The following is a 26034-nucleotide window of genomic DNA, read 5'->3' as shown; positions in this document are numbered from 1 at the left end:
CAGGGTCCTGGGATCGAGTCCCGCATCGGGCTCTCTACTCAGCGGGGAGCTTGCTTCCTCCTCTCTCTCTCTGCCTGCCTCTCTGCCTACTTGTGATCTCTGTCAAATAAATAAATAAAATAAATAAAAAATAAAATAAAAATAAAAAGCCATATGCCAAGGAGTTTTAACTTCATCATGTAGTTGATGGTTAAAGGACTTTGACAGAAGTGGGTTTTTAGAAGATAACTAAAGGAAACATTATAAGGAACAGACAATGGTTATGAAGACCTTCCCTCTCACCTAGTTAGTGAGTAGTATAAACTGCTGCATTTCTCACTGCTAAAAACTTTCTCTTAGGAATTCTTTAAATATTTCATGATGAAGTATCCATGTCCCTTTCTGGGACACTGGGATGTTATCTAATCCTCTCTCTTAGCAAAATTACTCAGGTTGGTATTTTTAATTTGTTAGATAAAAATAAAACTACTAAATAGGAACTTATATTTAAGAGTCATGAAAATGTTAGTCCCCATGCACAAATAAATGTTTTCAACTATTAGCATCAAGGTAAATATTTAAAAATAAGTTGCAAATCTTATTAATGTTTCTCAAGTTGAATGTCGTATTCTAATTCATGATGACCCAGTATTGTTAACATTGTCTGTTACTGAGTCTTTTCGCCAAGATATTCAGTTTTTAGAAGAACTGAAATAAAAGCATCTCTCAACCAGAAACCAGTTTAATGCATCTATTTTAACTTTGTCAGGACTACTTTTGTTCTCATTTCCTGAACATGTATTACAGAGTACTTCATATATGAAGATTTTTGCTATGGTTCAATTTGAGTGATGGCACCATGTGATATGGGTATGATCTCAGTAGTGGATTTATTTTGGGATGGCAGAGGAATCTGAGCATGACCAGAGTGTATGGGAACAGAGAATTGATTTTCCAGTGTTAAAGAAACTGTTGTGGAATATGCAGATTAGGTGGATTATAGAGACTATAGAAAAGACCTGTTCATGTGAAGGCATATTTAGAAGCTGATCACCCAGGAGAAATTTATCTCATTTCATATTGGCTCTATTCATAGTTGACATGGGTTTTTAATTGTGAGATTTTTTAGCAATGAAAAAAAAAATATATATATATATGGTAGTGATACTGCCGGACATCTGGGAATCCTCTAAGAATTAAAAACCTTTCAAATATACAACTTAGTTACAGCTGAAAGGCATTTCTTAAAAGAGCAGTAGTGATATGTGTTCTCTATTTCAAGGTAATTGTAAAATGTGAGGTATAAAACAACACCGTGAGCAAAGAAAGACAATACTCAGTTACAGACATGGGATTATTTACTGAAGATGAAATGAGATGTCCAATTCAAACTAAGAAGTATCAGAAGTCAGTGAGTCAACCATGGGATGTATGTGGAATCTATACAATCTAAATGTCAAGGAAAAAGAGCTGAGAGACAAAACAAGGCTTAAATGAGGACAACCTGCTTATGTGGGACCAGTTTAAGATTAAGAACACTGATTTCATGGTACCTGACATTAGTGCATGAGCCCCTGAAGGAAAAGCAGGTGTGAGGGAATGACTGAAAATTCAGGGGTCCTTAACCAGACAATTTACCTTATCTTCTCATGGGTTGAGTCCACCAACCATGCCTGCAAACACCAAGTGCCGGTCTCTGGATGAGACTATGGCATCACCTGAGGCCACGTCTATTCAAATGGGTACATGTGATATTTCAATGTGGGTTATGACATTTGGGTATATGTGTTTCCCATCTGCAGTAGAGTGAGAGGCATGGGAAAGTGTGGAGTTATCGGTAAGAATCTGACAGTACGGGACTAGTATTTGTCCAGAGGACGAAACAACATCTTCCTCCTACCCGGCATTGCCACTCTGCCCTCTCCCAGAGCTTTCTCTAAATGAGGCACAGACACAAGGTCTTGGAATATTGTTCACTGGGCTAGTTCCTTGTACCCCTTCATTTAGAGCCTTCTGGTTCTACACACAGGCGTGGGCTCAAGAATGAAGCAGAATTCCTTTAATTCATTCTGCATCTTACCACCACTGACCCCTAATGTGCAAGGATGAGGACTCAGCCCCAAAGCTCCAGTGGGAAGACAGGAAGAGAGAGTGATGTGGCAGCACCCAGCCTTCACAGGTAGGCACTGACTCAACTTACCAATTAGTATTGTAAGAGAGAACATGGGTGTGTCCTACATGTATGCATGTCACCTCACAGTGGCCAGTGGTACTGTGCTCAGTGCTCCAGAACCTGGCCCATCATAGGAGTCTTCCCCCCTTGGAATCAGGGCATTTCCCTGGACTGAGGAGTGCACAGAGAAGCCCGACCCCATTCTCTGTGAGCTAGAGCCATGGATAGAAACCAATTTGGTCATAGAACAAAGAAGTCATGTGTAAAAACTGGTTTTATTGTTACAACCTCAAACGTATCAGTTCTGGAAACTTAAAATTTGGGCCTGACGAGAAAAACAAATGTGAACTCACAAAAGTGAATTTTCATTAGAAAATGAGGAAGTAATAAAACCTAGTATGTAATTGCTGTTGATTGGAACTTTATTTTTAGTTTCAGGTATAGAATTTAGTGATTCATCACTTATATACAGTACCTAGTGCTCATCACAATAAGTGCCCTCCTCCTTAATACACATCACCTATTTAATCCATGCCCCTGCCTACCTCCTCTCTGGTAACCCTCCATTCGTTCTCTATAGTTAAAAAGTCTTTTTCTGGTTTTCCTTTCTCTTTTCTTTTTTCCCCCCTCTATGTTCATCTGTTTTGTTTCTTAAATTCCACATAGTGAAATCATATGGTATTTGTCTTTCTCTGCCTGACTTGTCTCTAGCTCCATCCATGTTGTTGCAAATGGCAAGGTTTGATTCTTTTTTATGACTGAGAAATATTCCATTTCATCAATGCATATATCCAACCATGAATAGATAGATAGATCCATAGGTCCATAGACCTATGTAGATAGATGTCTATCTATATAGATCTATATAGATAGCTGTCTCTCTATATATATCCATATATGGATAAAGATAGATAGATAGAGATATCTAGATATATGGATAGATAGATAGATGGATATATTTTTTGATATATCTATAGATATATGGATATATAGAGAGATAGCTATTGATATCTATATATCCATATCTCCATATATATATGTATACATATATATCCATATATCTATTCATATAGATAGATCGATAGATCTATCAAGACAGCTATCAAGATAGATATATCTGTAGATCTGTCTATATATCCATGTAATATATATATATGTCACATCTTCTTTATCCATTCATCAGTTGATGGACATTTGGGCTGTTTCCAAAATTGGCTATTGTTGATAGTGCTGCTATAACATTGGGGTGAATATATCCCTTTGAAATAGCATTTTTATATCCTTTGTGTAAATACCTAGTAGTGCAGTTGCTGGATCAAAATATCAGAAATATTGCATACCAGTCAACATCTGCTCAGAATGTGACTCTTGATGAGACTTTGGACATCTTGTTCCTGATATTTGCAACTACAGTTGTTACAAGGGTAGACCATGCTCCCTCTCTCCTCCTTAGCCTCAGTGCTGGTTGATTGCCAGGGAATCAGGAAGGTGGCCTAGCTGCATCAGCTTCAAGCTTCCTTGGCAGGAGTCCAGTGCACAGGGTCGCTCTTCAGGAAGCTTCCACTCTCCTTCCCAGTAGCATGCATTTTCTGCTGCAGAAAGAGCCGTGGAAAAAACAGACACAGAAATTCATTAAATGGCTCTTCAGCACCATGGAAAGTCTTAAAGAAGGCCTCTCAGCAAAATCCATGGATCTTTTAAAACTACCTTACTATAGCACCAAGAACCATAAGATACCTGGGAATAAACCTAACCAAAAAGGTAAAGGATCTGTACTCGGGGAACTACAGAACACTCATGAAAGAAATTGAAGAAGACACAAATAGATGGAAGACCATTCCATGCTCTTGGATCGGAAGAATAAACATTGTTAAAATGTCTATACTGCCTAGAGCAATCTATACTTTTAATGTTATTCTGATCAAAATTCCACCAGTATTCTTCAAAGAGCGGGAGCAAATAATCCTAAAATTTGTATGGAATCAGAAGAGACCCCGAATCGCTAAAGAAATGTTGAAAAACAAAAATAAAGCTGGGGGCATCACGTTACCTGATTTCAAACTTTATTTCAAAGCTGTGATCACCAAGACAGCATGGTACTGGCATAAAAACAGACACATACACCAGTGGAACAGAGTAGAGAGCCAAGATATGGACCCTCAACTCTATGGTCAATTAATCTTCGACAAAACAGGAAAAAATATACAGTGGAAAAAAAGACAGTCTCTTCAATAAATGGTGCTGGGAAAACCGGACAGCTATATGTAGAAGAATGAAACTCGACCATTCTCTTACACCGTACACAAAGATAAACTCAAAATGAATAAAAGACCTCAACAAGAGACAGGAATCCATCAGAATCCTAGAGGAGAACATGGGCAGTAATCGCTTCGATATTAGCCACAGCAACTTCTTTCAAGATATGTCTCCAAAGGCAAAGGAAACAAAAGCGAAAATAAACTTTTGGGACTTCATCAAAATCAAAAGCTTCTGCACAGGAAAGGAAATAGTCAAGAAAACAAAGAGCCAACCCACGGAATGGGAGAAGATATTTGCAAATGACAGTACAGACAAAAGGTTGATATCCGGGATCTATAATGAACTCCTCAAACTCAACACACACAAAACAGGCAAACATATCAAAAAATGGGCAGAAGATATGAACAGATACTTCTCCAATCAAGACATACAAATGGCTATCAGACACATGAAAAAATGTTCATCATCATTAGCCCTCAGGGAAATTCAAATTAAAACCACATTGAGATATCACCTTACACCAGTTAGAATGGCCAAAATTAACAAAACAGGAAACAACATGTGTTGGAGAGGATGTGGAGAAAGGGGAACCCTCTTCCACTGTTGGTGGGAATGCAAGTTGGTGCAGCCTCTTTGGAGAACAGTGTGAAGATTCCTCAAGAAATTAAAAATAGAGCTTACCTATGACCCTGCAATTGCACTCTGGGGTATTTACCCCAACGATACAGATGTCGTGAAAAGAAGGGCCATGTGTACCCCAAAGTTTATAGCAGCAACAGCCACGGTCACCAAACTATGGAAAGAACCAAGATGCCCTTCAACGGACAAATGGATAAGGAAGATGTGGTCCACATACACTATGGAGTATTATGCCTCCATCAGAAAGGATGAATACCCAAGTTTTGTAGCAACATGGACGGGACTGGAAGAGAGTATGCTGAGTGAAATAAGTCAAGCAGAGAGAGTCAATTATCATATGGTTCCACTTATTTGTGGAGCATAACAAATAGCATGGAGGACAAGGGATGTTAGAGAGGAGAAGGGAGTTGGGGTAAATTGGAAGGGGAGGTGAACCATGAGAGATTATGGACTCTGAAAAACAATCTGAGGGGTTTGAAGTGGTGTGGGGGGGTGGGAGGTTGAGGTACCAGGTGGTGGGTATTACAGAGAACATAGATTGCATGGAGCACTGGGTGTGGTGAAAAAATAATGAATACTGTTTTTCTGAAAATAAATAAATTGGAAAAAAATAAAAAAAAACTACCCTACTGTCCTTGAGAGTTCTCCAGAGTTTAAGAAGAAAGCTGTATGGATTGAGTGTATAGCTGGTGAAGTTTTGTGATAGATAGTAGCATTCTCAGTTGGATGAGGAAAACCATAGAAATGGAAGAAGTTTTTTTTTTTAGAACTCTTGTCTGGGAATGCTTAGACATGATACAGAGAGTAAGGGTCTGAAAAGGTGGACACATAACTGACAGCATGCCAGGAACAGGGGACATGAGCTTTGGTGCCCAGGCCAGTTGAGACTGAAATAAAAACTTGAATTTTCTTTTCTCTGTCTGGAGTTCAATCTTAAGATTTTCTTAGTGAAAATTTGACTACATTATATTCTCCCCCATAAATTCTAGTAAAATAATCTTGTGAATTAAAAAAAAGGACAAATACCATATGATTTCACTCATATGTGGAATTTATAAAATAAAACAAATGATCATGGGGGGAAAAGAGAGAGTCAAACTAAGAAACAGACTCTAACTACAGAGAACAAACTGATGCTTACCAGACAGGAACTGTCTGGGGGAATGAGTTAAACAGGCGATCACCTTCTCTCATTGTCTCTATGAGTCAGTAAGAGCTTCACTCCTTCCCTGTGGTTTTTGTGGGGCCAGAAGAGAGAAGGGAGAACATGAACATAGTCAGCCTGCTACCCTCAATCACAAGTTCCCTTGGTTTTGTTTAGCCAAGAGTTCCATGGCTGCTAGTTACAAACCTCCCTAGTTCTACGACTGATTAAGCAGGTGTCTTACTTCAGACTGTCAAAGGCATTATGAATGAAATAATATCACAAATCTATCTATGAAAGACCCACAGCAAATATCATCCTCAATAGGAAAAAGCTTGCAGCCTTCCCGTTGAGATCAGGAACACGACAAGGATGCCCACTCTCACCACTCTTGTTCAACATAGTATTAGAAGCCCTAGCAAAAGCAATCAGACAACAAAGAGAAATAAAAGGTATCCAAATTGGTAATGAAGAAGTCAAACTCTCTCTCTTCGCAGAGGACATGATTATATGAAAAACCCAGAAGACTCTAACCCCAAACTACTAGAACTCATACAGTAATTCAGTAACGTGGCAGGATACAAAGTCAATGTACAGAAATCAGTGGCTTTCTTATACACTAACAATGAAAATAAAGAAATAGAAATTAGAGAATTTATTCCATTTACTATAGCATCAAGAACCATAAGATACCTGGGAATAAACCTAACCAAAGAGGTAAAGAAACTGTACTCAAGGAACTACAGAACACTCATGAAAGAAATTGAAGAAGACACAAAAAGATGGAAGACCATTCCATGCTCTTGCATTGGAAGAATAAACATTGTTAAAATGTCTATACTGCCTAGAGCAATCTATACAAAGGATACTGTGTGGGGCTAATTACTGTGTGGGACTTGACATAAATGCAGGAATTCTGGGTTAGTAGAATAAAATGTCATTATCCTGAACAACAACAACAAAATAAGTGATAGGGATTAAGGAGTGCACTTGTGATAGCACCAGGTGTTGTAAGGAAGTGTTGAATCACTAAATTATACATGTGCAACTAATATTACACTGTATGTCCATTGACTGAAATTTAAAGAAAAACTTGATAAATACATACTAAAATAAAATAAAATGCTATCAGACACCATTGCATACTACAAAGTAATCATTCATGAAAGAAGGAGCCAATCAATGCCACAAACTTCATTGTCTTATTTGAAGAAATTGCCAAAACCACTCAACTTCAGCAACCACCGCCACTCTGATCAGTCAGCAGCCATGAATACTGAGGCAAAACCCTCCACCAACAAAAGTTTATAAGTTGCGGTGTTGGAGGAGTCAAGATGGCGGAGAAGTAGCAGGCTGAGACTACTTCAGCTAGCCAGAGATCAGCTAGATAGCTTATCTAAAGATTGCAAACACCTGAAAATCCATCGGCAGAACGAAGAGAAGAAGAACAACAATTCTGGAAACAGAAAAACAACCACTTTCTGAAAGGTAGGACCGGCGGAGAAGTGAATCCAAAGCGACGGGAAGATAGACCCCGGGGGGAGGGGCCAGCTCCCGGCAAGCAGCAGACCAACGGAGCACAAAATCAGGACTTTTAAAAGTCTATTCCGCTGAGGGACATCGCTCCAGAGGCTAAACCGGGGCAAAGCCCACGCGGGGTCAGTGTGGCCTCAGGTCCTGCAGGGTCACAGAAGGATCGGGGGTATCTGAGTGTCGCAGAGCTTGCGGGTATTGGAATGGGAAAGCTGGCTGCAGAGACAGAGCCAACAGTAAGCTCGCAGCTCACGGTTACCTTGAACCTGTCACAGGCTCCGTGAATTGGAGCGCGGTAGGAGGTCAGGCAGAAGGGAGTAATTGGGCGCTATTCTCTGAGGGCGAACTGAGGAGTGGGGCGCCAGGCTCTCGGCTCCTCCGGGCCGGTGACCAGGAGGCTGCCATTTGTATTCCCATCCTCCAGAACGCTACGGAAAGCGCTCAGGGAACAAAAGCTCCTGAAAGCAAATCTAAGCAGATTACTCAGCCCGGCCCCTGGTAAGGGCGGTGCAATTCCACCTGGGGCAAAGACACTTGAGAATCACCACACCAGGCCCCTCCCCGAGAAGATCAACAAGAAATCCAGCCAAGACCAAGATCACCTACCAAGGAGTGCGGTTTCAATACCAAGGAGAGCAGCAGAATTCCAGAGGAGGAGAAAGCAAAGCACGGAACTCATAGCTTTCTCCCTGTGATTTTTTTTTCTTTTCTTTTTTTCCTGTGATTTTTTTAGTCTTGCAGGGACCTAATCAATACAGATATTGGTAATATGTCAGATCTAGAGTTCAGAATGACAATTCTCAAGGTTCTAGCCGGGATCGAAAAAGGCATGGAAGATATTAGAGAAAACCTCTCGGGAGATATAAAAGCCCTTTCTGGAGAAATAAAAGAACTAAAATCTAACCAAGTTGAAATCAAAAAAGCTATTAATGAGGTGCAATCAAAAATGGAGGCTCTCACTGCTAGGATAAATGAGGCAGAAGAAAGAATTAGTGATATTGAAGAGAAAATGACAGAAAATAAAAAAGCTGAACAAAAGAGGGACAAACAGCTACTGGACCACGAGGGGAGAATTCGAGAGATAAGTGACACCATAAGATGAAACAACATTAGAATAAGTGGGATTCCAGAAGAAGAAGAAAGAGAGAGGGGAGCAGAAGGTATACTGGAGAGAATTATTGGGGACAATTTCCCCAATATGGCAAAGGGAACGAGCATCAAAATTCAGGAGGTTCAGAGAATGCCCCTCAAAATCAATAAGAATAGGCCCACACCCCGTCACCTTATAGTAAAATTTACAAGTCTTAGTGACAAAGAGAAAATCCTGAAAGCAGCCCAGGAAAAGAGGTCTGTAATATACAATGGTAAAAATATTAGATTGGCAGCTGACTTATCCACAGAGACCTGGCAGGCCAGAAAGAGCTGGCATGATATTTTCAGAGCAATAAACGAGAAAAAAGATGCAGCCAAGAATACTACATCCAGCTAGGCTATCATTGAAAATAAAAGGAGAGATTAAAAGCTTCCAGGACAAACAAAAACTGAAAGAATTTACAAACACCAAACCAGCTCTACAGGAAATATTGAAAGGGGTCCTCTAAGCAAAGAGAGAGCCTACAAGTGGTAGATCAGAAAGGAACAGAGACCATATACAGTAACAGTCACCTTACAGGCAACACAATGGCACTAAATTCATATCTCTCAATAGTTACCCTGAATGTTAATGGGCTAAATGCCCCAATCAAAAGACACAGGGTATCAGAACGGATAAAAAAACAAAACCCATCTATATGCTGCCTACAAGAAACTCATTTTAAACCCGAAGACACCTCCAGATTTAAAGTGAGAGGATGGATAAGAATTTACCATGCTAATGGACATCAGAAGAAAGAAGGAGTGGCAATCCTTATATCAGATCAATTAGATTTTAAGCCAAAGACTATAATAAGAGATGAGGAAGGACACTATATCATACTCAAAGGGTCTGTCCAACAAGAAGATCTAACAATTTTAAATATCTATGCCCCCAACGTGTGAGCAGCCAACTATATAAACCAATTAATAACAAAATCAAAGAAACACATCAACAATAATACAATAATAGTAGGGGACTTTAACACTCCCCTCACTGAAATGGACAGATCATCCAAGCAAAAGATCAGCAAGGAAATAAAGGCCTTAAATGACACACTGGACCAGATGGACATCACAGATCTATTCAGAACATTTCATCCCAAAGCAACAGAATACACATTCTTCTCTAGTGCACATGGAACATTCTCGAGAACAGATCATATCATCGGTCCTAAATCAGGACTCAACCAGTATCAGAAGATTGGGATCATTGCCTGCATATTTTCAGACCACAATGCTCTGAAGCTAGACCTCAACCACAAGAGGAAGTTTGAAAAGAAGGCAAATACATGGAGACTAAACAGCATCCTTCTAAAGAATGAATGGGTCAACCGGGAAATTAAAGAAGAATTGAAAAAAATCATGGAAACAAATGATAATGAAAATACAACAGTTCAAAATCTGTGGGACACAACAAAGGCAGTCCTGAGAGGAAAAGATATAGCGGTACAAGCCTTCCTCAAGAAACAAGAAAGGTCTCAGGTACACAACCTAACCCTACACCTAAAGGAGCTGGAGAAAGAACAAGAAAGAAACCCTAAGCCCAGCAGGAGAAGAGAAATCATAAAGATCAGAGCAGAAATCAATGAAATAGAAACCAAAAAGACAATAGAGCAAATCAACGAAACTAGGAGCTGGTTCTTTGAAAGAATTAATAAATTTGATAAACCCTTGGCCAGACTTATCAAAAAGAAAAGAGAAAGGACCCAAATAAATAAAATCATGAATGAAAAGGAGAGATCACAACTAACACCAAAGAAATACAAACTATTATAAGAACATACTATGAGCAACTCTACGCCAACAATTTGACAATCTGGAAGAAATGGATGTATTCCTAGAAACATATACACTACCACAACTGAACCAGGAAGAAGTAGAAAGCCTGAACAGACCCATAACCAGTATGGAGATTGATACAATCATTGAAAATCTCCAAACAAAAAAAAGCCCAGGGCCAGACGGCTTCCCGAGGGAATTCTACCAAACATTTAAAGAAGAACTAATTCCTATTCTCCTGAAACTGTTCCAAAAAATAGAAATGGAAGGAAAACTTCCAAACTCATTTTATGAGGCCAGCATCATCTTGATTCCAAAACCAGACAAGGATCCCATCAAAAAAGAGAGCTATAGACCAATATCCTTGATGAACACAGATGTGAAAATTCTCACCAAAATACTAGCCAATAGGATTCAACAGTACATTAAAAGGATTATTCACCACGACCAAGTAGGATTTATTCCAGGGCTACAAGGTTGGTTCAACATCCGCAAAACAGTCAATGTAATACAACACATCAATAAAGAAAGAACAAGAACCATATGATATTCTCAATAGATGCTGAGAAAGCATTTGACGAAGTACACCATCCCTTCCTGATCAAAACTCTTCAAAGTGTAGGGATAGAGGGCACATACCTCAATATCATCAAAGCCATCTATGAAAAACCTACCGCAAATATCATTCTCAATGGAGAAAGACTGAAAGCTTTTCCACTAAGGTCTGGAACACGGCAGGGATGTCCATTATCACCACTGCTATTCAACATAGTACTAGAAGTCCTAGCCTCAGCAATCAGACAACAAAAGGAAATTAAAGGCATCCAAATCGGCAAAGAAGAAGTCAAATTATCACTCTTCACAGATGATATGATACTCTATGTGGAAAACCCAAAAGATTCCACTCCAAAACTGCTAGAACTTATACAGGAATTCAGTAAAGTGTCAGGATATAAAATCAATGCACAGAAATCAGTTGCATTTCTCTACACCAACAACAAGACAGAAGAAAGAGAAATTAAGGAGTCCATCCCATTTACAATTGCACCCAAAACCATAAGATACCTAGGAATAAAGCTAACCAAAGAGGCACAGAATCTATACTCAAAAAATTATAAAGTACTCATGAAAGAAATTGAGGAAGACACAAAGAAATGGAAAAATGTTCCATGCTCCTGGATTGGAAGAATAAATATGGTGAAAATGTCTATGCTACCTAAAGCAATCTACACATTTAATGCAATTTCTATCAAAGTACCATCCATCTTTTTCAAAGAAATGGAACAAATAATTCTAAAATTTATATATGGAACCAGAAAATGCCTCGAATAGCCAAAGGGATATTGAAAAAGAAAGCCAAAGTTGGTGGCATCACAATTCCAGACTTCAAGCTCTATTACAAAGCTGTCATCATCAAGACAGCATGGTACTGGCACAAAAACAGACACATAGATCAATGGAACAGAATAGAGAGCCCAGAAATAGACCCTCAACGCTATGGTCAACTAATCTTCGACAAAGCAGGAAAGAATGTCCAATGGAAAAAAGACAGCCTCTTCAATAAATGGTGCTGGGAAAATTGGACAGCCACATGCAGAAAAATGAAATTGGACCATTTCCTTACACCACACACAAAAATAGACTCAAAATGGATGAAGGACCTCAATGTGCGATAGGAATCCATCAAAATCCTTGAGGAGAACACAGGCAGCAAACTCTTTGACCTCAGCCGCAGCAACATCTTCCTAGGAACAACGCCAAAGGCAAGGGAAGCAAGGGCAAAAATGAACTATTGGGATTTCATCAAGATCAAAAGCTTTTGCACAGCAAAGGAAACACTTAACAAAATCAAAAGACAACTGACAGAATGGGAGAAGATATTTGCAAGCGACATATCAGATAAAGGACTAGTGTCCAAAATCTATAAAGAACTTAGGAAACTCAACACCCAAAGAACAAATAATCCAATCAAGAAATGGGCAGAGGACATGAACAGACATTTCTGCAAAGAAGACATCCAGATGGCCAACAGACACATGAAAAAGTGCTCCATATCACTCGGCATCAGGGAAATACAAATCAAAACCACAATGAGATATCACCTCACACCAGTCAGAATGGCTAAAATCAACAAGTCAGGAAATGACAGATGCTGGCGAGGATGCGGAGAAAGGGGAACCCTCCTACACTGTTGGTGGGAATGCAAGCTGGTGCAGCCACTCTGGAAAACAGCATGGAGGTTCCTCAAAATGTTGAAAATAGAACTGCCCTATGACCCAGCAATTGCACTACTGGGTATTTACCCTAAAGATACAAATGTAGTGATCCAAAGGGGCACGTGCACCCGAATGTTTATAGCAGCAATGTCCACAATAGCCAAGCTATGGAAAGAACCTAGATGTCCATCAACAGATGAATGGATCAAGAAGATGTGGTATATATACACAATGGAATACTATGCAGCCATCAAAAGAAATGAAATCTTGCCATTTGCGACAACATGGATGGAACTAGAGTGTATCATGCTTAGCGAAATAAGTCAAGCAGAGAAAGACAACTATCATATGATCTCCCTGATATGAGGAAGTGGTGATGCAACATGGGGGCTTAAGTGGGTAGGAGAATAATCAATGAAACAAGATGGGATTCGGAGGAAGACAAACCATAAGTGACTCTTAATCTTACAAAACAAACTGAGGGTTGCTGGGGGGAGGGGGGTTGGGAGAAGGAGGGGTGGGGTTATGGACATTGGGGAGGGTATGTGCTTTGGTGAGTGCTGTGAAGTGTGTAAACCTGGCGATTCACAGACCTGTACTCCTGGGGATAAAAATACATGTTTATAAAAAAAAATTTTTTTAAAGAAAAATAAAATTAATTAATTAATTAATTAATTGAAAAAAAAGTTTATAAGTTGCATATAGTTAGCTATAAAGTATTTTTAAATTAAGGTATGTACATCTTTTAGACATAATGCTATTGTATGCTTAATAGATTATTACACTATGGTGTGAACATAACTTTTATATGCACTGGGAACACCATAAATTCATTTGGCTCATTTCATTGCAGTTGCTTTATTGAGGTGGTCTGGAACCAAACCCATAATATAACCAAGGTATGCGTGTATATTTGTGGTCTTGAATATTCCACCTTGAGAAAATTAGATGCACTCCAATCACGGAGAAAATTATAAAAACTTCCCAAGTTGAGAATCTTCTGGTCTGATCCTTCTATTCTAATGAGAATTTCCCCAAGTACTGTGGGTTTGATGCTGTGACTCTAACTTTTCATGTCTTCTTTGGTGCTCCTCAAGCTTCTGTGCAAAGTATTGGTGTACAAATTTTGCATTAAATGGTCAAACAGGAGATGGCTGCTCTCTGAAGGACAATGTGTATAATGAGTAAAAAGTAAGTCCACTTCCCTAACCCTTTCCCTCTAAATGCTCAATGCCTCCAGAATAATCTAAGCTACTTTTTTTTAAATCTCCTAATCCAATGACAAGAGAGATAACAGTGCTGCCTCAAGATATCAGATGCCTTTATTTTTGGTGGCCTATTCTGCATCTGTGAAATTTTTTATTTAAATTCAGTTAGCCGACATATAGTACCTCATTAGTTTCAAATGTAGAGTTCAGTCATTCATCAGTTGCATATAAGACCCAGGGCTCATCACATCATTTGCCTTCCTTAATACACATCACCCAATTACCCCATCCCCAATCCAGCTTCCCTCCAGCAACTCTCAGTTTGTTTCCTATAATTAAGAGTCTCTCATGGTTTGTTTCTCTCTCTGATTTCTTCCATCTGTGAATTTAATGCTTGGGTTTTTAATCCCAGTACAGGGACAGGAAACACTAAAAAGGAACAAGAAAAGTTTAGGTTTAGCAAGTGAAAGCTAGAAAAGGATTTTTTTCCCAGCACTCTGAAAATAATACCACAGCCTTTTTTTGTTTTGTTTTGCTCTTTTCAGAGTAGAGATGATTGACATATTTAATTCAGTTCCTGAAGTCAACATGAACATTCTGACCTTCCCCCCAGTAAGCCAAGGGAGAATATAACAATTCTGTAATGTTCATGTGGAGTACAAAGTGGACAATCTAATCCAGGTGTCTGATCAGCTCATATACTTGTGGCTGAAACTTCTACTATCCTCCTCAAACTCCAGCCCACCCCATTCTGGAATTGCCATTGCCTTTGCCCATTGCCAAGGTCAGTGACCTTTGGTGCAACCAGATTCATATCTATGTCCAGTAGGTCCTTTGAGATGTTTAATTTTTCATGGTCAGTACCTACTAAACTATCCATGGTCAGGCAGAGGGTTATTTGTTTAGTTCCAGTTTATGGACTGTGCAAGGTACACAGGGAACTTCACAACTTGAGCAGGGCAGCATTTTGCAATATTAACTGACTTATCCTTCAATATTTCCTTATACTCCTCTACCTTTGCACTATAAAATCAGTTGGTCAGTTAACCATTCACTGCCTCAAGAGAAGCAGAAAAGATAGGTACTCCTGCCCTCCCTCACATTAGAAGGTTAACTATGAGTCAGTAAAGTCTCAGTACAGCCTCTTCCTTAGCACAATCACACTCTTTGAACTCAAAGATTGCTTCCCTTACATCAGAAATTAAACAACTTTTTCCTGGGAGAGAATGACACAAATTTTTAGATCTTATATTGTTTCTAAATCCATCTGTCTACAGCAAAAAGCAAAAAAAAAAAAAAAAGGCTTAATTCCATTTGGACATTCAATTCTTACCTCTCAATAGAATGATCGCTGAGATTTGGAAAATTATCTGTACTAACTCATGTATCACCTAGTAACTTGTCCCTGACATGCACTTAACAGTATAAATAACTACAAAACGTACAAAATACATTAGGGAACTGTTTGGGGGCATTGGACATCAGAAGGTGCAGAACTGCAATCCCTGAGAGAAGGAAATTATGAGATGAAACCACTGTTTCCCACAGCATGCTGCCTGGGGGCATGATCCAGATGGTGGTATATGGAGTTGGAACCTAAATGAACACAGATGCTTTAATGAGTTTAGGAGACTGAAGTTTTCAGCTGCTGAAGCACTTCAAATTTGCAGGTCTTATCTAGAGAGAGGGGAGCTCTTGTCTGAGGCTGAGGGCAAGATTCCATGAAGCCTATGATGGAGCAGGTGCAGGGGGGAGAATGCAGAAACCTTGCTGAACATTTTAGGTATTAAGTTCAGATGACAGATAGGGCAGGTGTTAGGGATAGAGTACTCTGTCTTAGAACTAAATTCAAAATGGATACTTACCCACCCTCAGAAAGAATGAAAGCAAGCCAGACAGGCCCAAAAGATCCAATAGTAATTTAACTAGTTGCCAAAACAAAACTGAACAACCTTTATGGAATATGAAAAAGTCTAAATTTCTTTAAAGATTTTATTTTTGTTATTTGAAAGAGAGAGATAGAGAGAGAGAGAGTGGGGGAGGGGGCAGAGGGAGAAGCAGACCCCACTGCACAGGGAGCCCGAAGTGGGTCTCCATTCCAGAACCTTAAGATCATGACCTAAGCTGAAGGCAGATGCTTAACCTACTGAGCCACCCAGGCACCCCAACAAAGTCTAAATTTTAAGTAATATATTATTCATAATGTACAGCACAAAACAAAAAAAAATTCTGGATGTACCAAGAAGCACAAAAGGGTGAACACAAAAATCAAGAAAAAACATCAATTAATAGAAACTTACCTCAAGATTCCTAAGCTGTTGGAATTAGCAGAAAAATTGAAAAAAATGCCCAAGTCCCCCTCCTCTCCTGCACTCACTATCACAACCATCTCCACTGATCTGTGTGAGTCTATGAGGTTTGTTTAAAAACTTGCTCAATGTTACACAGCCAGTGTTGGAGCCAGGATTTGAAGCCAGAGATTTTTTTCCACTGTGAGGTTGCTCTACTGATTATTAGTATTATTATCAGTGATTATTAATATTAGTGATAATTTTTAATGCACGAACCTCATCCACAATTATGAATTTTCAAAATAAATATAAAAAATAATAAGAAAATTTTAAAATTTTAAAAAGGGAGTTTTCAAAATAGTTTTCTCATTTTATATGATATTAAATGAAATAAGAATAGAATAAAATTTATTTTATAAATATTTTATAAGTTTATTTTTAGTGCAAGCCTATAAAGAGAAAGAGAGAGAGAATGGACATGTGATTTAGTGAGACCCCTTTTTCTTTCACAGTGTTGTTTGTCCCTTTGCCTCTATTTTTTTCCCAGTGAGCCTGAAATGAAGACGTGGAGTTCAGACTTTTCCCTGGTGAGGGCGCTCTGAAGATTTCGGACATGAATACTGGCTTTAAATGACTGGCATGACCTGGTGCAAATTGGCACTGTGGTCCATGCATCACCCCATGTGTGGATTTACACACTCAGTTTTACAGGTCTTTACTATGTGGAAGCATCCCCCAAATATAGAAGAGACAAGATGGGGCCACACAGTGTCAATTATACTGTGTGAGACAAACGAGTCTATACCCAGCTTACATGTCTTGACACACATCACCTTAATTTCCAGCAAACTCTGCTCTCTCTGGAACCAGGCTGTGACTCAGCAGTACCTACAAGGCCATACTAATGAAGATTTAAAAAATCAAAAGCTTTTACAAAATATCTAAGTGCAATATCTCCTGCAAATTAATGTCCTTTCCAGGGGACTCTGTGAAAAATGTAATATGCACACCTTGATCCCTCAAAGGAAATTTGGTAAGGTGAACACCCTCTCCAACTGTCCTTACAAGAAATGAAAAAGAAATATGGCAGGAGAATCATGAGAATCACTAAACCATCCTCACTGCCCTGTGACAGTTCCCCTTCCCCCACATAAACAATAACCTTCCCTGCAGGGACCTTCCAGGAACCTGGGTGACTATGGTAAAGAAAAGAGCACAGATCTGAGAAATGACATTAAGTAGTAACATAAGTAGTGACAATAATAACTAACATTTATTGACCACATACTACATTTCAGGTGTTTTAGTATGGGCTTTACATGGACCTTTTCCCTTAATTCTCCTGACCACACTGTGAGTTAGGTTATTACTGAAATTTCACGAAGGAAGCATCTGGGATTGAAAAAGCAAAAGCAATTCTCATGACTGGAACATGGGGCACCTAGGACTTGGACCCAGATCTCTTTGCAGCACCCTCCTTCTTAATGATATGCCAGTGTTTCCTGAACATCAGTTATCATCTGTTCACCACCTTTATCCATTTTGCCATGTGTGATCATGGTAAATATATTATTGTAATACCAGATGCCTCCAATGTACATAATATTTCACTTGCATGTACTATATTTTTGCTAAGAATTTTAATTTATTAATCTCATTTTCTCTTAAATTAAACCATCATACATCAATAAATATATTTTTAAATTAAACTTTATATCATTACAATAAATGAAAATCCCTCATTGCTTGTCATAAATTGCAAGTCACCATAAAAATTGAAGAGAGACAAAATGTACCATTTAAAAAATGACTTATGCCAGTCAGAATGACTAAAATTAATAACTCAGGAAACAACAGATGTTAGCCAGGATGAGGAGTAAGGGGAACCCTCTTACATTTCTGATGGGAATGCAACCTGGTAAAGCCCTCTGGAAAACAGTATAGAGGTCCCTCAGAAAGTTAAAAATAGAGCTACCCTATGACCCAGCAATTGCACTACTAGGTATTTACCCAAAGGATACAAACAGTGATCTGAAGGGGTACTTGCACTGGAATGTTTATGGCAGCAATGTCCACAATAGCCAAACTATGGAAAAAGCCCAAATGTCCATCAACAGATGAATGGAAAAAGAAGACATGACATATATATATATATATACAATGAGATATTACTCAGCCATCAAAAAGAATAGGATATTGCCATTTGCCATGACATGGATGGACCTAGAGGGTACTATGCTAAGTGAAATAAGTCAGTCAAAGAAAGACAATTATCATGATTTCACTCACGTGTAGAATTTAAGAAACAAAACAGAGAATCATAGGAGAAGGGAAGGAAAAATAAAATAAGAGGAAATCAGAGAGGGAGGCAAATCATAAAAGACTTTTAACTTTAGGAAACAAAACAGGTTTGCTGGAGGGGAGGTAGATGGGAAGATGGCATAACTGGGTGATGGGCATTAAGGAGGCACTTGATATAATAAGCGCTGGGTATGATATGCAACTAAGAAATCACTAACCTTTACCCCTGAAACTAATAATATACTGTATGCTAATTAATTGAGTTTAAATAAACAAAAATAAAATTAAATTGGTAAATAAATAAAATTTTTTAAATGACCAAATATGTATTAACATTTTCATCTTTGTGAAAGTTCTTTAATTTCTTTTTTTTGAAAGTTCTTTAATTTCTTTAGCCCTTTTTATGCTTTTGAATAATTTTCTGTGTTTGGTCTTATTTACTAAGCCATATTGGACATTACTGTGGTATAAAAGAGTGTGCCATATGATTCTTCAGCCATCAGCCCTACTCCTAGAGCCCCACCAAGCTCAGTTCTGGAGATTGCCAAAATGTTTAAGCCTCAGTTGAGCCTCTTCCTTCTCCCAGGTTTCGATCTCTGAACTCAGATACTTAATCAGATACAATAAAAAACAAATATACTTTTTTTCAGAGAGAGAAAGAACAGCACCTTCAGCAGCAGCATTGTCTGAAAATCAAACTGTGGAAAATATTTGGGGGGCATATATCATCTTGTGGATTTCATCAAATCCACCTTTGAAAAAAATCAATTTCTATCTAAAGTCCTTCCAAATTTCTCTGAGTTCATTGTGGCAGAAGTAAAGGAAGAAAGGCAGGTAGGAAGGGGAAGAGTGGTCCTGGGAAATTTTAATTTGATAAGAAGTCTGAAAGATAATATCTAATCCTCAAATATTCATCCACCACTCATTTTACTCTACCAGATGTTCCCACTAGTCCCTTTTTTGAGACGAAGACCTGGAGGAAAAAAAAAAAAAAAACATCCAACCTAAGCCTTCAACATTTCCATCCTCAAGGCTCAAAAAGATGAAGTAACTTGCCCAAGCTCACTTAGCCAGTAGTGGTGATTTTTTTGGCCAGAAAATCTGAACTGTTTTTTCATCACAGTCATTTTCTTATTCACAAGTCTTTGTCACACTAATCCTTTTTGAAAATGTTAACTTTTGAGACTCTTGTGAGATATTCAACTGGAAACATCAGGTAAGCATTTGGATCAAAGCATATGAGTTCATGGAGGAGTTTTGAAATGAAGATAAAGTTTGAAAATCATAGATATAAAGACGTTACAGTTATATTCTTTGGCCATGTCTTACCAAAGAGCCCAAGCAGACAAGCTGCAAAGAGAAAACAGGCAACTGACAAAAGAGGTTGCTATGCAACACAGGAGAAAAGCTAAAAAAACCTGATTTGGTTCTGTCACTCCAATGTTGTGGTCCCAGCAGAGAGTTTCCTTAAGCAGAAAAAAAGAAAGAGAAAGTAAGAATGGAAAAAATTCTAGAGAGATCTGCTGTCGACTTGGAAAAGTACAAGTCTATTGTTAGATATGAACATATCACAGTCATTTATCATTCTATGATTTAAGCAAACAAATATATTCTTGTCTCATCCTGGCAGTACAGCATCATTTTGGCCTTGAGTTTGCTCTTGCCTTGTCCCTTATCATGGGATGAGGAATCTGGAGCTAAAAGAGGGGTGCCCACTTAGAGACATTGGGTAATAATTCAGTGAACGTGGATATGAGGAATTTATTATTGTTACCTTATGGAAGTAGTCTTGAGTGGAAAAGTAATAAGAATAATTTTAAGTTATGATACATGCTACTGCATAATTGCCTTCCTGAAATAATTTATTGGTTTACCTTCCCAATAGTAATGCATAAAAATGCCTGTTGACTATCTCCTTACCAAAACTGGATCTTTCCTCATTTTTAAATGTTTAAAATTTGATTTAATTCTTTTTACAAGAGAATGGATTATTAATTCTCTCCAAGAGAAGTGGTAGAATCTAAAAAATTTAGTGAATTTGGTGGTCTACTTCAGCGACAAAAGAAAAAAAAGGCCACCACAAAAGATAAATGCAAATTCTAGGTGGTACAAAAAGCTGTAAAGAAACTACACAGTAATGGAGACCACTGCAGCAAGTGAAAAATCCACACATTTTGCTAATGAAAATTTCTTACAAGTTTGTTAATAGTATGAATGATCTCAGAAGCACCTTTTGTAGTCATGTTTTCCAATTTTGACCAGTCCACACTTCATTCAAAATACTTATCAACACAGAAAAATAATTTATTTTTCATACAAATGACTAACAGGTATATGAAAAAATGTTCCTCATCATTAGCCATCAGGGAAATTCAAATCAAAACCACACTGAGTGGGCACCTGGGTGGCTCAATGGGTTAAGCCTCTGCCTTGGCTCAGGTCATGGTCTCAGGGTCCTGGGATCGAGCTCCGTGTCAGGCTCTCTGCTCAGCAGGGAGCCTGCTTCGCCCTTTCTCTCTACCTGTCTCTCTGCCTACTTGTGATCTCTCTCTGTCAAATAAATAAATAAAATCCTTAAAAAAAAAACCCACACTGAGATACCACCTTACACCAGTTAGGATGACAAAAATGAACAAGGCAAGAAACAACAAATGCTGTGAGAGGATATGGAGAAATGGGAACCCTCTTACATTGTTGATGGGAATGAAAGTTGGTGCAGCCACTTTGGAAAACAGTGTGGAGATTCCTCAAAAAATTAAAAATAGAGCTACCCTATGACCCAGCAATTGCACTACTGGGCATTTACCCCAAAGATACAGATGTAGTGAAAAAAAGGCCCATAAGTACCTCAGTGTTCATAGCAGCAATGGCCACAATAGCCAAACTGTAGAAAGAGCCAAGATGCCCTTCAGCAGATGAATGGATAAATAAGATATGGTACGTATAATACAATGGTATATTATTCAGCCAGCAGCAAGGATGAATACCCAACCTTTGCATCAACATGAACAGGACTGGGGGAGATTATGCTGAGTGAGATAAGTCAAGCAGAGAAAGTCAATTATCATATGCTTTCACTTACTTGTGGAACATAAGGAGTAACATGGAGGACATTAGGAGAAGGAAAGGAAAAGTGAATTGGAAAGGAAAGGAAAAGTGAATCAGGGGGGAGACAAACCATGAGAGACTGTGGATTCTGAGAAACAAACTGAGGGTTTTGGAGGGGAGGAGGTGGAGGGATAGGTGAGCCCGGTGGTGGGTATTAAGGAGGGCATGAATTGCGTGAAATACTGGGTGTTATACGTAAACAATGAATCTTGGAACACTACATCAAAAGCTAATGTTGTACTGTATGGTAACTAACATAACACAATTTTAAAAGTTACATGAAAAAAAGAAAAAAGAAGTCATGTTTCTGATTCTGTAACTTTCATATGTGAGTTCTGAGAAGCAATACATCCCTTAGATTCAGGCAACAAGCTCTACCCTGGCTTTATTCTAGCCCTGTCCCTCACAAAGGAATGAGAAACCTGGGGTAAAAGAGAGGTGCCCACCCAGAGCCCACACTCTCCTTCTATAGCATATTCCAAGTACCTAGAATCCTGGAATTCCCTGCCCAAATGGTCTCAAGGCAGCCTTCAGGGCCTTTTTCCAAGTTTGTCCACCAGAAGATAAACTACAATGTAACAGTGTGTCCTGCAGGTTCATCTAGGGACAAATTTTTATGTTGGCAGTGGTGAATGTGAATGTGTCTTAGATCTGGAGGGCTAAGGTGTCTATGGTATCTACATGCACACACATGAGAACCCTTGTGTTCAGGAACAGAAATTGACATGGGGAGATAACCAGTGCAAGGGATGGGCCATGGAACACCAATTTTCTTATTTTCCTATACCATACAAATATTAGGAGGATGTCTGCTGATTTGCATCAAAATTCTCTTTAAATATACACATAAATAAAGCCAATTTTTTCCTATTCTCTCAGCAACTCCAATAAAGAGACAAAATATGTAATTTTCCACACTATACATCCTGTAAGTTCAATATGCATAGCATTAGTTATTTTTTTTACAAAAGTTAGATTTATATTTGTAAATATTTGTTTCCATTCAGAACACAATTTCTTTTCTTTAATTTCTTTTCAGTGTGACAGAATTCATTGCTTATGCACCACAACCAGTGCTCCATGCAATACATGCCCTCCACAATACCCACCACCAGGCTCCCCCCAACCTCCCACCCCCCACCCCTTCAAAACCCTCAGATTGTTTTTCAGAGTCCATAGTCTCTCATGATTCATCTCTCCCTCCAATTTCCCTCAACTCCCTTCTCCTCTCCATCTCCCCATGTCCTCCATGTTATTTCTTATGCTCCACAAATAAGTGAAACCATATGATAATTGACTCTCTCTGCTTGACTGATTTCACTCAGCATAATCTCTTCCAGTCCCGTCCATGTTGATACAAAAGTTGGGTATTCATCCTTTCTGATGGAGGCATAACACTCCATAGTGTATATGGACCACATCTTCCTTATCCATTCATCCGTTGAAGGGCATCTTGGTTCTTTCCACAATTTGGCGACCGTGGCCATTGCTGCTATAAACATGAGGGTACAGATGGTTCTTCTTTTCACTACATCTGTATCCTTGGGGTAAATACCCAGTAGTGCAATTACAGGGTCATAGGGAAGCTCTATTTTTAATTTCTTGAGGAATCTCCACACTGTTCTTCAAAGAGGCTGCACCAACTTGCATTCCCACCAACAGTGGAAGAGGGTTCCCCTTTCTCCACATCCTCTCCAATACATGTTGTTTTCTGTCTTGCTAATTTTGGCCATTCTAATTGGTGTAAGGTAGTATCTCAATGTGATTTTAATTTGAATCTCCCTGATGGCTAGTGAGGATGAACATTTTTTCATGTGTCTGATAGCCATTTGTATGTCTTCATTGGAGAAGTGTCTGCAGAACACAATTTCTGTTAAACATATTTGTCATTTGTTTAAAGGGCTTTGATGCTAGGACTTCTTTTTTCATTTAATATATACAGAAGATAAGGTCATTGAACTCTCTCAACTGTCATTCTATCCTCTTTCTAGTGTGTCTTCTTCCAGATTCTCTGGATTAATTGTTTTTTTTTTCTATTAAAAGCATTCACATAATATCAGAAGGCTGAAGTTTTTTGGAGGCCATATTATTTTAGGCTTTTGTTGTCATTTGATCAAAATGATGTTGTGAATATGTTAGTATCCAAGCTCTAACATGATGGATGTCAATAAGTTAGTTTCAGTGCCAGGGGACAGACTCTGAAATTAATTTCTAGAGTTCATCCTAGAGTACAGTCCTTTAGCTTTTCCAAGAATTTTGATGACTTCTAAAGATTTTATGTATTTATTTATTTATTTATTTGACAGAGGTCACAAGTAGGTAGAGAGGTAGGCAGAGAGAAAGAGGGGGAAGCAGGCTCCATGCTAAGCAGAGAGCTCAATGCAGGGCTCAATCCCAGAACCCTGGGATCATGGCCTAAGCTTACCCCACTGAACCACCCAGGGCCCCAATTTTGATGACTCCTAATACTCAGTACTCAATCCCATTCATAACTGGTTGGAAAAACACAGTTTTTCTTATGTCAGCTGGCTTCCTCTTTCTGCTTTTGTCAATGTCCTATAGGAAATATGAATTCATAAGATGTGACTATGGTTATAAAGAGGCAGTCTTAGCAGTAGACAGGTCTCTGGCTCCAATATTTTCTTAAGTAACACCGATAAAGTCTTCTCTGGAAGACAATGTACATTAGCCTAAAGACAAAAATCAGACAGACTTCCCATCCAAGTCTCTTATTTTCATATACCCACAAGTTATTCTCTATCAAGAGGAAAGAGTAAAAGTGGGCAAAGGACAAATACAGTAAATAAATATTGGAATTTTTCAGCACTGAAAAACAAGACTAGCAAAAACACTTATAGAAGGGTGAAGTAAGAATCTTCAAAAAGCTACTTCACCATAAAACCAACGAGATTTTGTCAAAAAATTATCACAGTCAAATTTTTGAGAACTCTGGAAATGAAATATAGGCACACAAAAATCTGGGGAGTGAAAAAAAAATCTAATTAGGAGAAGAATAGAATATGAATTTGATAAAGGTCATTTAGAAAAACTGTCAGCAAACATCAAACTTAATGGTGAAGATTGAATTATTTTCCTATAAGATCAGGAACAAGGCAAAGATTTCCATTCTTGCCACTTTCAATAAAAATTGTACTGAAGTTTCTAGCCAGGGCAATGAAGGAAGAAAATAAACTAAAAGGTATCCAGATAGAAAAGGAAGAAGCAAAACTATTCATAGATGACATGACCTTGTATATAGATAATGTTAATAAATCCACATACAAAAGAAAAGCTGTTAGAACTTTCTGAAAGTTTGTAGGACATAAACAAGAACTAATTGTATTTCTATACAGCAACAATGAACAATCCAAAAATGAAATTAATTACACAATTTCATTTAAAATAGTATCAAAATAACAACACGTTGGGTTAAATTTAACAAGAGAAACACAAGACATGTGTTTCTACTACAAAACAAAGAAGAGGTAAATAAATGGGAAGACATCCCATGTTCATGGGTCAGAAGATGATAATATTCCTCAAACTGATCTACAAACTCAATGATATTCCTATCAAAATTCCAATTGCTTTCCTTTTTTAAAAAAAAAGATATTATTTATTTATTTGACAGAGAGACAGATCACAAGTAGGCAGAGAGGCAGGCAAAGAGAGAGAGAGAAGCAGGCTCCCTGCTGAGCAGAGAGACCGATGTGGGACTCGATCCCAGGACCCTAAGACCATGAACTGAGCTGAAGGCAGAGGCTTAACACACTGAGCCACCCAGGTGCCCCTGCTTTCCTTTTCTTAGGGAAAGAGACAGAGAGGAGAAAGAGAGCAGGGGAGGAGAAGAGAGGGAGAGAGAGAATCTTAAGCAGGCTCAATACCCAGTATGAAGCCCTATATGGGGCTCAATATTACAAACCTGAGATCATGATCTGTACTGAAATCAAGAGTCTGACGCTTAACCAACTGAGTCACCCAGACACCCCCACCACCACAACTGCTTTTCTAAGAGAGAAATTGGTAAACTAATTGTAAAACCAACATGGAAATATAAATGACCCAGAAGAGTGTAGACAATATTGCAAAAGAAGAATGTAGTTGGAAGACACACACTTCTAATTTCAGAATGTACTATAAAGCTACAGTAATCAAAATTGTGTGGTACTGACAAAAGGATAGACATGGAGCTAAATGCAGAGGAACTGAGAGTTCACACAGAAACCCTTACATTTATGGTCAATTGCTTTTTGACAGAGCCAAAACTTTT

This window comes from Mustela nivalis, assembly GCF_964662115.1.
Source record: "Mustela nivalis genome assembly, chromosome: X".
NCBI classification, from domain to species: domain Eukaryota; kingdom Metazoa; phylum Chordata; class Mammalia; order Carnivora; family Mustelidae; genus Mustela; species Mustela nivalis.
The sequence above is the reverse complement of the archived record's forward strand: the minus strand, read 5'-3'. Positions refer to the sequence as shown.